Source organism: Silurus aristotelis (assembly GCF_946808225.1).
Source record: "Silurus aristotelis genome assembly, chromosome: 8".
Taxonomy (NCBI): Eukaryota; Metazoa; Chordata; class Actinopteri; order Siluriformes; family Siluridae; genus Silurus; species Silurus aristotelis.
In genome coordinates, this window is record NC_139581.1 from 15113308 (window position 1) to 15127192 (window position 13885).

The 13885-nt window shown below is 37.3% G+C and overlaps 1 protein-coding gene across 1 annotated transcript in view; it reads right to left on the minus strand.

The window, feature by feature from the left end:
* Positions 1-13885, minus strand: part of brip1 (BRCA1 interacting helicase 1) — a 51398-nt gene that overhangs the window by 3472 nt on the left and 34041 nt on the right. The gene's annotated exons all lie outside the window — the stretch shown is intronic.

A 13885-nucleotide genomic window follows, 5' to 3' on the forward strand; every position in this document is an offset into this window, starting at 1 on the left:
TTAACAACTGTTTATTGTAATAATGTCTTTTTGCTCATACAGTGAGAGGAAAATAAGTATTTGGACAATAATTTACTTGGAAAAATTGTGACAATGAAAAACTTACGAACAACTTACCTGCCAAACTTAATGGCATTTAAGGAGCTGAGAATACTGGTTCTGTTTTAAAACGCAAAATGTGGTGTGCATACATGCATATAAATATTGTACAAGGTGTCCCTTTTGTCTTCATACATTGGGAAAGTAATTTATCACAAAATAATAATAAAAAAACCCTTATGTTTGATCACACAGCAATGCATGCATTATTTTCATAATGTTGTGCTGGTTGTGTGTTATTGCTTACAAACACCCTTCCAAAAGTATTGGAACAAGCCAAATGTGTTGACATTTCAGTTTAAAGTCAAAAGATGAATATGAGACAAATATAGAGAAAAATAGGTCAGAATTTCAGCTTTTATTTCACAATATATTCTGTTAAACAACTGGGAACATGGAACCACTTGTGGCAGAACATCTATTTGGTGATAAAAAGTATATGGAACATATTTATTTAAATTTATATGGAGACCATAACAATAATATTTGCTTGCCTTTTATTTGCTAGCAGTACCTGATTCAATCATACAATCCACTGACATCACCAAACTGTTGCATTCATCTTTTGTGATTCCCTTCCCTTTGATCTGATGATCGACTCGGTCAGTCAAAACCATTTTACTTTTATTTTATTTAAGTCCTTTGTTGTGTTCCTTTGTAGGTTCCCTGGTGGTCTAGTGGTTAGGATGCGGTGCGCTCACCGCTGCGACCTGGGTTCGATCCCTGGTCAGGGAACCAACCCTATCCATTAGGGTTGCACAAGCCAGTGCACTTTTAGTGCCGGTCCCAAGCCCGGATAAATGGGGAGGGTTGCGTTAGGAAGGGCATCCAGTGTAAAAACATGTGCCAAATCGAACATGCGGATCATGAATACGGGTGATCCGCTGTGGTGACCCCTAATGGGAGAAGCCGATAGAAAGTTGTGTTTCCTTTGTGTTTTGGATCATTGCATTGCTGCATGTTCCTCCCAATTAAATTTGATACATTCTCCAAATTAGGGGACAGAATGTGACAGACTTAAGAAGTCATTCTGCTGCTATCATTATGAGTTACATCATCAGTGAAAAATTACTCAACCTATTCCAGAAGCAATTCCCGTTGTTAAACCCAAGACCACTGTGGTTGACCATGGAGCTTGTTTTGGTTTATGAGCCAAACGTTTCCTTCTCCACACTTTGGCCTTTTCATCATTTTGGAAAAAGTTCATCTTGTTTTCCAAAACTTTTGACTCCCTTCTGCTTTTTTTTTTTTTTTTTTTTTTAAATCAACAAATGCAGTGTTACAGAATACCTATTTAGAGCTACTGTTTGTTTAAACAATCAATCTACCACCTGGTCAACGAGAAATATCTTTTAGGCACGTTCCAATATGTTTGGAAAAAATGTAGAATATCTGCAGACATACACGGATGGTAGGGTTAAAACTTTGTGATATAAAAGTGCACCAGAAATCAGCAAAAATTCTGTGATGCAATCACATAGAAATAGACCCGAAACTTGAAGAAATGTTTCCAGTGTCTAGTGTAAACCACACCACAAAGAATTAAAGCTGTTTGAGAGATAAGTGTAGCCCTAACCAATATTAGAATAGTGTTCTTAATATGGTAGGTAGGTACATAGGTAAGTCAATAGATTCCCTTAGACTTTTTATATTTACCCTGGGATATTATGCATTTAAATGCAATTCAGCAGTTACAGCACATTCTGCATAATTGTTTGGTTTAAGTTCAGAAAATTATTCTGTGCTATACCTCAAGTGGAACTCTGGCCTGAATGTTCCACTCCCGGGAACAGACCGGAACCAGAGTCTGCTCTCAAATAGCCCTAGCCACTCCAAGTGTTTTGCCAGGAGAGTCTGCATTTTGCATGATAAGAGAGGCTCTCGGGATAAGCCTTTAAACAGCAACCACATAAATTTTTTTTTTTAAATACAGGATATCATCTGGTTCCTAATGCTTCACCTGCAACTGATCACCCCTGCATAGGTCAGTTATTTAGTCTGACAAATTCTAGGTACCTGCCAGACTGTACAGGCAGAAGAGGCAAGTCATGAAATTGATTACCTGACTAGTGCATTGTTTATTGAAACTGTGAAAATAGATTATATATACACAATTATCCAGGTTAATAAGCAAAAAAAAAAAGCAAAAAAAAAAAAAAAAAGCAAAAAAAAAAAAAAAAAATATACAAATTGAATGCCTGAGCACATATTCTATATAATGTATAATTGCATAGTGTTACATGTAACAAGAACAGTATAAACATTCATTTTAACTTCTGCCAGTTTTTCTTTGAGCACTTATCTTTGCATAATGATATGTTGTATGAATGCAGTGCCTTTAAAACCAAGTACCTTTTTTAGACCATGAAACCCTTTTTTTTTATCTTGTCAATAGATTAAGATGTACTCATATACCTCTAGCTTATAATAATGTCAGGAGACAACTATTGGTGCCATACTGGTGCACACTAAGCATCCTAAGCCTGCAAAGCACGACACACTTAGTGATTCACTCCCTTAATTCAGGCTCCAATAAGTCTTTGCAAGTCATCATCCCCATAAGCTTAAGTAAAGCTGTTGCAAACTGACAAAGCCTCTTGGCTAGAACTAGTGCCTACTTTGTCACACAAGTCAATATCCCTTTATCATAACTTTATCATCAACACCTCTATAACCCAAAATTATGCAAATTTTATTTTAGGTACAATATCCTACCTATGTAGCCTTATATAAAAAATATCACATGTACAGACGATGGTATTAAAAAGTGAGAAAGAAAATGCACGTATTTACAGTAAAGCAGAATAAGGCAAGGTTAAGAGACTTAAATATCTATGACACACTTGGACACCAATGGCAGCATGGTTGAATAGTAACATTGTTGATGGAATGCAAGATCGGGTACTGATCGTGCCTTCAGTGTCTTAATCATGTCATCTTTCAGTATTACTGCACTCATGATGTGAAAAGAGGCATGTTTGTGAAGGCGTTATGCAAACAACACAGGCTTTAATCATGTGAGGTCAGACCATTGAATGATTTTAAACGATAGTAAATGTGCTTCCTGTGTTACAACTGAATATTTGTTCAAGTTTATCATTTGCTTCAATGCTGTCTGGTAAACAAGTGAAAGACATTCCTTATGTAAGACACGAAAAACGTTCTCGGACAGATTATGCTTGACCTTCATTTCATAAATGTGAAACAGAGCAACACATTCCTAATGACCTTAATTACTATAAATAATCTGTCACTGATATACAGGTTTCTTCAGAGATACTGATACAATCCCCTGAAGTTTAATGTGGTCACTACATAATCTAATTTGTTTGCTTTGCTTATAAGCAAACTGTTAGTATGTAAAAGTGACAATGTGTGTGTACATATCACCAATCTCTTATTCGCAGATAAAGAATTACTAATTCGCTATTACAAGCCCCCAAGCATAAACGTGATAAAATTACAGACTCAAGTGAATGTGTAGAAATTGGGAATGTGGAGGTTTAATTTGGAAGTTAGTAAGTTCTTCAATGAATAGGACTGCATAGCTGTCTGCATCAGTAAGATGATGAGGAAGGAAATAACTGCACAAAGACAAATGCAGATCTACAAAAACACACTCTGGATTATTTCTGTCACTTTTAACTTTCACTCTAGAAAGGAGTTTAATGTAAAGGATTAAATAAATGCATCGCCTTCCAAGAGTTCTTTATAGCAGTTTGTTGATTGTCCAGTAATGATAAGGTAGAATTTTTGGTAAAGTAGTCTCATTACACTTACATTTGGCAAGCTGACAGCAGACCAAACCTTTCCAGCACTTGTAATCTAAGGTTTTATATTTCCCATGCTCTAACATGCCTGCATGAAATTTACAGCAGATGACAATTAGCCAAAGCATTGATTCAGGTGTGTAAGAACAGAAAACTAATAAATTGTGTCTCGCCCCTGCCATTAAAAGAGCTCTATAATGACAACTACAAATGGCTACTAAAAAATAATTTCAGGTTTAAAATCAGTTTAATTCAGTTTTGTATTATTTACCTAGCCAATATAACGGTAAACAGAAAAAAATAGGAATAATATGGTTAGTTTATTTGCTTTTTCAGGTTGAGGGTATGTTTTTATGTCATTTTTATTTAAGCAAAGCATAACTAATTAGACCACTAAAGATATTCCCCACATTTGTCTGTATTGTGTTTGTCTTTTGTTGTGTTTTATTGTTTCTTAGGCATTGATTAGGTTTGTGCCCTGGTTTCTAGTAATGGCAGGACTACAGTGGAGTTTGAGTATTAAAATTCCTCTGGCCTTTATCATTCATGCATGTAGTATATCTGCTGGCAGTGGTTTGAGTGGAGCACCTGATCACTTTCAATGTGCTGGATGATTTTGCTAAAAAGAGAGAGATGTTTGCTGTGCTCTGCTCCTTTGATTCTGGATTGTTTTTTTTTTTTTTATACACTTGTTCCAGGTGGTCTCAAGTTTGCTTGACCAGCTGTGAGCAAGCACTATAGTTGTGTTTTTAATAAATGTCAATGTATAAAGCCAATAAGGTCACATAATGACTCATTTGCCTAGAAGGTTAGGTCAAACTGCTATTTGTCAATTCTGAGAAAGAGACATTGACTGTCAACAGCTTTGGTAAAGTGGTAGCTTTGGTTGCAAGTACTGTTGCCAGCCACCAAGCACCAAGCTCTGTTATGCTAAGAAACTTGAGCACATTGTCCTTTATCTCACCATCTCTCCCAGCCTGACAGCCTGCAATGCACTGGCTCGCCATCTGATGCAGCTGGAATGCAGAGATACAGTAAAAACACTAGAGTGCCAACACCGTCTTAAAGCAAGATCATCAGAAAGATGGGTAAGGTATTCCAAAAATTTTCGGTGAGTCACATTCCAGAAAACTACAGCACACAAGAAAAGTTTTATATAAATTTTATGAATGCGGAATTCGTTAGATGGTGAAAGGTGGTAAAAGCGTTTCCGTTTATAAAACTGCTGAAACAAAAGGGACAAACATCATTTATACATTTAATTATTCTATTTAATGTTATATAATTCAGTCCCCACCAGGAGAAATCTTTCTGCTCTATAATTAAGCTTTTAAAGACTTAGGGTGAGTCTTCAGAATTCTCTGTATCCACCAAGTTAGTGAGCAAGGCTGTACCACACAGGAGTGTGGAGAGCATAATTAATGCTGGATTAGATGACATCCTGGCTAAGTTTCCAAACCTTTGTTGTTTGAATAATGCATGGTGAATGATGCAAGTTGAAATGAATTAAGAAGCAAAGTGTGAGAACGGAAGAGTAACGGCTTAATTATTGTTAAATATGACAAGAGGACGAGGGATGACACCTGATTAAATCAAAAGTATGACAATACAGAACAGGTACTGACAAAGTTACTGTAAGAGACTCCGAGACACTGAGTCAGAGACACTGTACTAGTAGGAGACTCAGTCCAAATTATATATCAGTCGGGGGCATCAAACAAACATCATACAAAAAACGGTCCAAGATGCCAAGTTATTAATTATGTATCTAAATAAAATTAGAAAATCAATTATATTGTTGAAACATATTTAAATGTATTTTACTACGTTATCTTTCCTGCTAATGCCAGCAATCTAGTTTGTCAGAAATCAAATACACATTTTAAGAAAACACCCCCACCCCCAATACGCACAAACACACACGCTCTCTTGGCTTAAGACCACCACATTAGCCTCAACCCCAAGTCAATACATCACTGTAGTCCCTGTGTACTCCTCCCTTGTTTACACTTCAGATTAGTCTCATAGCCTGTGCCTGTGTTTGTCTGTGTGTACTGGGTGTTTGTGTGTGCACGCACTGTGTGCATAAGGACAAGAGAGAGCAGAGCACATTTGTCAAGTGACAGCATGTGTGAGAGGGGAATCCCTGAGCTTTATTTCTGTAACACCCATGAAGCTTTTTGCAGTTAGTATTAGTGGCACCAAATTCTCAAAATAAAGCAATGCCGTTTACTCTTAATGTTGGGCAGATAAATATTGACTGGTGATTATTTAAATCATCTGCTAGCATGCAGAACAGAACAAGGATTAAAAACCAAGAGCTTCTGACTGAGACAATGCTAATGGAGGAAGACACAGTCCTGCGTGACTTACTATCATTTTTATTCTTATGTGGGCTCACAGGAAGAAATAAAAGACAAGTAATCACAAATTATTATGAGAAAATATGCCTTTCTTAATCTGAATGTCACCTATCATTTATGAATAAAAACTGCAGGAAAGGGTTTAAAATATGCTTTCCTTTTGTTAATGTTTTTAATGTAAATTGTCTCAAAACTATGAGCCACTTCTTCGGGCAACACGAGGAAAATTACACTTCAACAGATTGCACAGGCCTAGTCAAGTACACTCACACATCACTGTGTGTTGACAGGCTGTTGTTGGTTCCCACTTGCTTGTGTTACTACTACTTAGTCTCCCAGGAAACCATGTTGTTTTAAGCACTCCATTAGTTTTTTTGAGTCTGAAGTGTGTACTTTCGGTGCATTTTCTAAACACACAAAAACATCTTCATAATCTACCCAACACTTCAAATTGCAAGATTCCACCAAAGCCACAATGGCTTTCTGCTTAAAGAAATCTTTTTTTCTTTAATGGGGCCTATGAGGGAAACTCAGAGAAAAGATCAGAAATAGAGCAGACTAACACAAAAGAGAGATTTTTGCCTGTATTTGTATTGCTGATTGCCACCACCTAGACGAAAGTTTGAACAGCTATGCAAAGCTGGCGTTAGAAGACATTGGGCTCATTTGCAAAAATGGCATTCACTCACCATCAAGCAAATGTTTGAAAGGGCCTTGGTGGTTGTAAACAGGCAGTCATTTCCATTTGACGACGTAGGGCCATAAGTGGAGACTGCACAGGGGCAGATGTGTTATTAAACAGCACCCCCTATCTCCTTAAAGACAAGCTGCATTAAAAGTCAGAGAGGTGGGAGTGTTTATGCAGGAGTTTTAAAACTCAACAAAGAGGAAAAAGCACTGACAAAAGATTAGTGTAAGTAGATGTAGTATTGAAATATAATCAGCACATGCAACCATATCACCTCCTCATGGCATAACTGGACGAATAACTGAAGAAAGAGTGGAGGAGCGGAAATCTCAGGGTCAATAACAGCAAATGATGCATTAAAATAAAGCACCATTTGATCTTAATTGTGAAGTTCAGTGATCTGGGTTGGCTTACCATTCTCAACGCTTGATGCTCTGTTCTACAGGAAGTCATCCCCTTTAACACTTCTCGCAATCAGTGGATAAATCTGACTGTACTGCATAGGGTTAAATGATTCACCCGGTTTGTGTTGTTGCGATGTACCTCCCACAGTGTTCTGAGTAGGTACTTCATTCACAGTTGGTTAAGACACCTTTAAAGAACCTTTTGTATCTCTGTCAATAATCCTGTTTGCCTTGTCATTATTGCCAGCTTTAGTGCATCCAGCAAACAAAGCTTTACAGAGATGCTCAGCTCCCTGGCGCTGCAGGATCTACATCACGACAATTATCGACATGTTCACTCCTCTTGTGGCAATCCATCATCTGTTTAAAACCCTGTTCAAATGCACAAAAGCAAACACTGCAATTGGATTCAACAAACTGTAAGGGCTAAAATTTTGTTGTGATATACTGTCAGTTAAAGGGTCTGCTAAAAACTTTTTGATTCTAAATAAGACATTTCTGAACAAGAGAAATAATGCTTTAGTTTTCTTCAACTAACTGGGTCATGCAGAAACAGATTACAAACTTTTAATCGAAAATTCAAAAAATGTAAAATGGTATGGAAGCTTAATCACACAATATATTCTCAAAAAAAAAGTAGCTTTTTTTTGGGGTGGGGGGCGGCAACATACCAAAACGGCCCTGGCACTAGATGGAGAAAGTCTTTTACTCTGGAGAATACTGACATCTCCTGGCTGCAACTACAGAACTTCATGTATCTAACATAACGTGATTTATATCAAAACAAAATAAAAAAAAAGTATGTAATGATTTACATTCATAACCATGGTTTAGAATATATGAATATATAAATCATTTTACATGACACTCTATATACTTATAACAGCATTATATTACCTATATCATTAAGAATATATGTTTGGGTATCAGGTTTCAACACAAATAAAGAAAGGAGGATAGGATAATATTGACATCACTCCTTACAAATACACTTATTAACAAAGCTAGGCACAGCACCTTCCTGTCAGATCAAAAAAACAATGTTGTGTTGGCTGTGATTGGAAACGAACTGGGAGAAAGCAAACATAGATCAGCAGAGCAACAGAAGAGCACAATACATCAAAGCAGCACTTTAATGTGACACCTGCTGTGCAGGACTGCAGCTCTTTGTGCTTGCACTAAGACACACAGAGGCACAAAGGTGCAGCAGTACCCGGTTTTCTTTTGTGACTGACCAGTGGCTGTTTGCTTTTGAGGTGTTCTCCTGGTTTGCCAGTGATGCTACTATTGTCAGGCAGCCTGCAGGTATTATGCACTGACACGAAGAGGAAGGGAGGGGAGCTGCGGATGCGTGAGTGAGTCTGGATTCCTGCCAGCTGAGCTTCTCAATGCTGAGAGACACCTGTCCTGACACCTCCCTCTGCTCTTTTACATAGGTAATCCTTTGCTTGGCAAAGCACACAAAGCCCCAGTGCGGGCCTCCTTTGACAGCCTAAGTGCCTTTCATCCTTTATGGAAAATGATAACGCATAATATTTTCAGTTTCTATGGCATTACCACTTATAGACAATAGAAGATCGGCTTCAGGGTGTTTTGACACCGTTTTGTTTTTTTGTGTGATCCAGGTGAGAAGCCTGCACAAGTCAAGTTGTCCTTCCTTACGGAGCTCTACAGACAGGCCATATTTCATTTTTTAGAGCTACACAATTACACAATTGGGTATGTCAAATTCTCTAATATCACCTCATATTATTAATAATAAACTTTTTACACCAAGCCTTTATCATGTTACACAAGTGTTGCTTTAGAATGTACAAGCTGTTTAGATTATATTCTGGATGACCCCCAGTAATATGCACCTCAAGGATATACTTCTAGAGCAGAGAGGGTTAAGAGGCTTATGTAAGGGCCCCCCAGGGACAGCCTTCTGATCAGTAGCCCTAAACTTTTAGCACTGAGTCACCTTCTAAAACAGCTTTCAAAACAACTCTAGAAAGAAGCATCTCAGTTTGTGTAGACATTCAGAACAGTTATATTCATTTTACAACAATCATTGACACTGGGCTAATATTTTTGTACATTAGATGTGCAAGCACTGAGGCAGCCTTAAAGGGTTGCAAATTGGCTCCTTTAAGCCTTGAGATCTTTTTTTTTTTTGCAAAACTAAAATTGTAAGATTAAACTCAATAAAAAAAAAACCCACTCCTAATCTGCATGCAGCCAAGCACCTTGCATCTGTAATGTACATGCATGTACATGCATGTAATGCATGTGAACAATCTTAAAATAGGACTGAGAAACACCAAATGTACTACTATATTACAAAAGTTTTAATGTTCACACTATTAGTATGTGAATATGTGATCCCAATTAGTTCTTAACACAAACACAGGAAAAGGATAGATGCTATATCTTAGGGAAAAAAAGCTATAATTTAGAAGTATAGCCAAAATGTGCACTAATAAAGTAAATGAAAGTTATGAAGAATAACCCTGAGGTTAAACACATCAGTGACCGATGCAAACATAAGACAACACCCAGTAAAGTGCCATGCATAACAATTGAGGTGCTGAGAAAGATTTATCAACCAAACATTCTATAAACAGCAGCGTTTTTCCCCCTAATGATGACGTAAAAGAGGGTGTCAAACTGCACATACATTAGCAGTATTCTTAAAATGTGTAAGTGACTTTTTGAATTTGCCAAAAAAAAAATTGGTGCACCCCAAATAAGTACAATTAATCCTTACTGGATAACCTAAATTGGTTAAAACCCATTATTTAGAATATTTAATGATCTCTGAAATGTTTTCAACCTTCCACATATGGAATGCTACAGATATGAAAATATTGCCCTAAGCCAACATGTGTTTTAATGTACATCAAATAAAATATTTAAGTAGCTTCGAGAGTCCTTAATAAAGATTAGACTTTCCCATGACAGACAGTGATAAGGCACCAGTGAGTAGGACACCAAAATCAGTTTCCCTGTGAAACCCCGAGTTGAACAGGAGATGGGAGGGGGAGAAGGCATACAGTATTTGCTGAGTTAGAGAGTGTGAGTGAGTGATTCGGAAAGAGTGAGAGGTAGGGAGGGAAAATGTGTGTATTCTGTTTTGAGTTGTCTCAGCCTGCACATTAAGGCAGATGTCTGTCAGCAGGCCTCATTTGCTTAAACAAACTGCAATGGCACTTCACATGTGGCCCCATTCATTAGTGTGGCACTTGAAGCTCTGCGTGTTTTGACATACCATGTCTCAGCACTTCTAATATTTACATAAGCAGGGACCACCTACAGTCTCGAGGGCATAGACACCTTTCCCTAGTGTTGCCAAAGCCATCTATTTTCAGTTCCTCTTCTGACTGACTTGCAAGCTGTGACGCGTACTCAGGAATGGGAGGAGTCAGGTCTGTATAAATGAGAAAGATTTTCTCTCTTCTTTAAACAGAAGCATGTCTGACATGCTGAAATCTGTTCACTCCCATTGCAGCCTATGTTTTATAGCACAGCCAACTTACAAACCTTAAAGTATACTTACTAGCTTACTAGTATTCAATATAAAATCTAAGCAAATGATAGTATTTTGGTGGCACAGGGGGTAACATTTATTCCTTAGTTCGATCCTGAGTTCATGTTACTGTCTATGTGGATGCTGCTGTCTATGTTTTTTGTCTGGTTTACTTCTACCTCACAAAAATATACTTTATATTGACCTCTAAACTGCCTATAGGTGTGGAGGTCAGTGTGAATGATTCCCTGCAATGGACAGGTGTCCTATGCAGAATGTATTCCCACCTCGCACTACAGGGAATCTGGCAACTGGAAATCAAAGAATAAATGGACATACAAAAAATTTTCCCCACAAATTTTAACCTTTTAAACATTTTCTAAAACATCTTTACATGCAATTTGCATAATAATCTACCTACCTCTGTTAAAATGAATACACTAAGCTGGATGGAGAAATATATATTTAACATAAATAAGCCAAACTAAAGTTTAGATTATTGCTTAATTGAAGTGAGGCATATTTGAAAAGACAAAGTCATAAAGGTGTGTGTGTGTGTGTGTGTGTGTGTGTGTGTGTGTGTGTGTGTGTGTGTGTGTGTGTGTGTGTGTGTGTGTGTGTGTGTGTGTGTGTGTGTGTGTGTGTGTGTGTGTGTGTGTGTGTGAGAGAGAGAGACATTACTGTGGTTCTGTGGATATTGGGTTAAATAAATGCTTGGAAATAATTGTAAATTTAGTCAAAAATAAGAAACAATATGTTTTGAAAAAGCACAAAGCCAAACAAAAAATGTTTGCAGATTCCTTTTTTTTTATTTTATAACATAACAGCAAGGGCCTGGGTGAAAATAAAAAGCATCTCCATTGCAGTTTAACAAGCTTGTCTGCAAGATCTACCTCCACCATTTTTTATTTATGCTATAGCTCAAGAAATTCCATTCTAATACCTGGGGAACAGTAAAAAATCTCAGAGGAATCCAGTTATTTAGCACCTTACATGGGAGGGACTGTTCTCGTTTCCAACAGAAGCCATAACCCAGGCTTAATGCAGCCAGCAGTCTGCCAAGCAAATAGCTCAGCTAATCCCAGCTACATTTAGAACTGCGCCAGCAAGAGCAGAGACGTGAACTGCTGGAACTCTCCATTTAGTGCTCCCAGAAATCAGTAGCACATGTTAGAGACATATTTAACTGCATTTATATCTGAAGGGGAAACCAAAGTGCTGGTCATGCACTTGGTCTAATCACTTTATAGAAAAAGGTGAAGAGAGAGGAAAAGACTAATGCAATACACACAGATACACCAAAAAGTTGGGGACATTCCAGCAAAACAACGTCGACACCCACATAGTGATATGATGAGCATGACACAAGACACACTTTGACCTGAAACATAATTGGACCATAATTCCACATAAAATCTTTTACCATACAGCACTGATACTGCTATTAAGACAATATTTAACGGTAATTAAAAAAAAAAAAAAGACACACACATGCTGTTTTTTGGAAGTCCAGTTAAATTGATCTGAAGTAGTATCAGCTTTACTGACCACAAATGCCTGAGCATGCACCGCAATTGTTTCAGAGAGCAAACCAAGAGTGCACATTTAACATATAGGCACTGCACAGAAGTGTTAGGCTAAACAAGACATAATACAACAGGGTCACACATAGAACAACTAAGTGACCAAGCAAAGAAGACATTCACATTGGTCATAATAGAAAGTGACATAGTGCAGTGATTGTCCAGTTTATTACAAACAATTATTGCACATGGGTATGATAGTGCAGAAAGAAGAGGAAAAAAAAATTATCTACTATTTCACTTGCACATGCACCCTAAAGTTGTCATCTTTGAACACGAGTGTCACTGATGAGTTTTGCCCGAGCACACGGACACAAACAGAAGCCTAAGCAGTTAAAAAACTAGCAATTTCTATCAGTGTCTTATTATACAGTGTTAATAGGATGATCACAGCATAACTCGATTGATATTTACTGGCCAGTCTGTATGTACAAAAAAAGTTAAGAACATTGTCAAATAAAATAAACGAACAACAGCCGAGTGGCCATAGTGTGTTATGGCATGTGGTATGGTAAAAGGATAGCTGTAGGAGGTAGATGGCCATATCTTTGTGTGATTGGTTTAACTTTGACTGGTGTTCAATATCACTGGGCCTTATTTCCAAATGCCACTAGTGGGCTTATCCAGAACTGCAGGTAAAATGTCAAACAGATCATTCGGAATTATACACTACGGATGGTCCCCGAGGTACGATGGTTGGACGATTTTTCGATCTTATGATGCCGATAGCGATATGACAAAATTGTAAAAATATTTAAAATTTCGCCAGGCACGACATTTTTTCTGGTTTCAAACAGTTTCAAACAGCAATTTTAGTGATAAAAGCATGTCTTCAAAGCACCCAAGTATGTCTCCTTCTTGTAGGGAAAAAAGAAGAGGAAAGCCATCAGTTTAGAGCAGAAAATGAAAGTTATAAATCAGCATTAGGCAGGAAAGGCTGTGGCACACACATAGTACCATCTTTTTTGAATTACGATGGAATTGTCCTAACGTATCTCCATTGTAAAAAAGGAGACTACCTGTATTTAGATTATTGCTGTTGGGAGGTACAAAGAAAACCACAGGCAAAAGAAAATGGGCACTCTGGAAGAATATTCCTTCATCGTAATTGTACCATGGGAAGTGTTCTCAAAAATATAAAAAACTAAGACAAGGATAACATTTTCTAACAAATGCTATATTTGTAAATAGCACAAATGAGAAATTAAGAAATTAGTGGACAATTTCATTTAGAAACAAACTCTTAAATGACAGCAGGTGCATGCCAAAGATTTCTGGACCTTCAGTGTTGCGCTAATGATACAAACCTAGAATACTAAATCACAATTATTTTAATTCATCATGCTATAAAAATGTATTTTGGTTATATAGATTAGGTTACAGTGCATTCATCTGCCTGCAAGTGTCCCTGTTTGTTTGTGATAATGTACTTTAATGTAATCGGAAAAAAGAAACCATTTCATATCGACA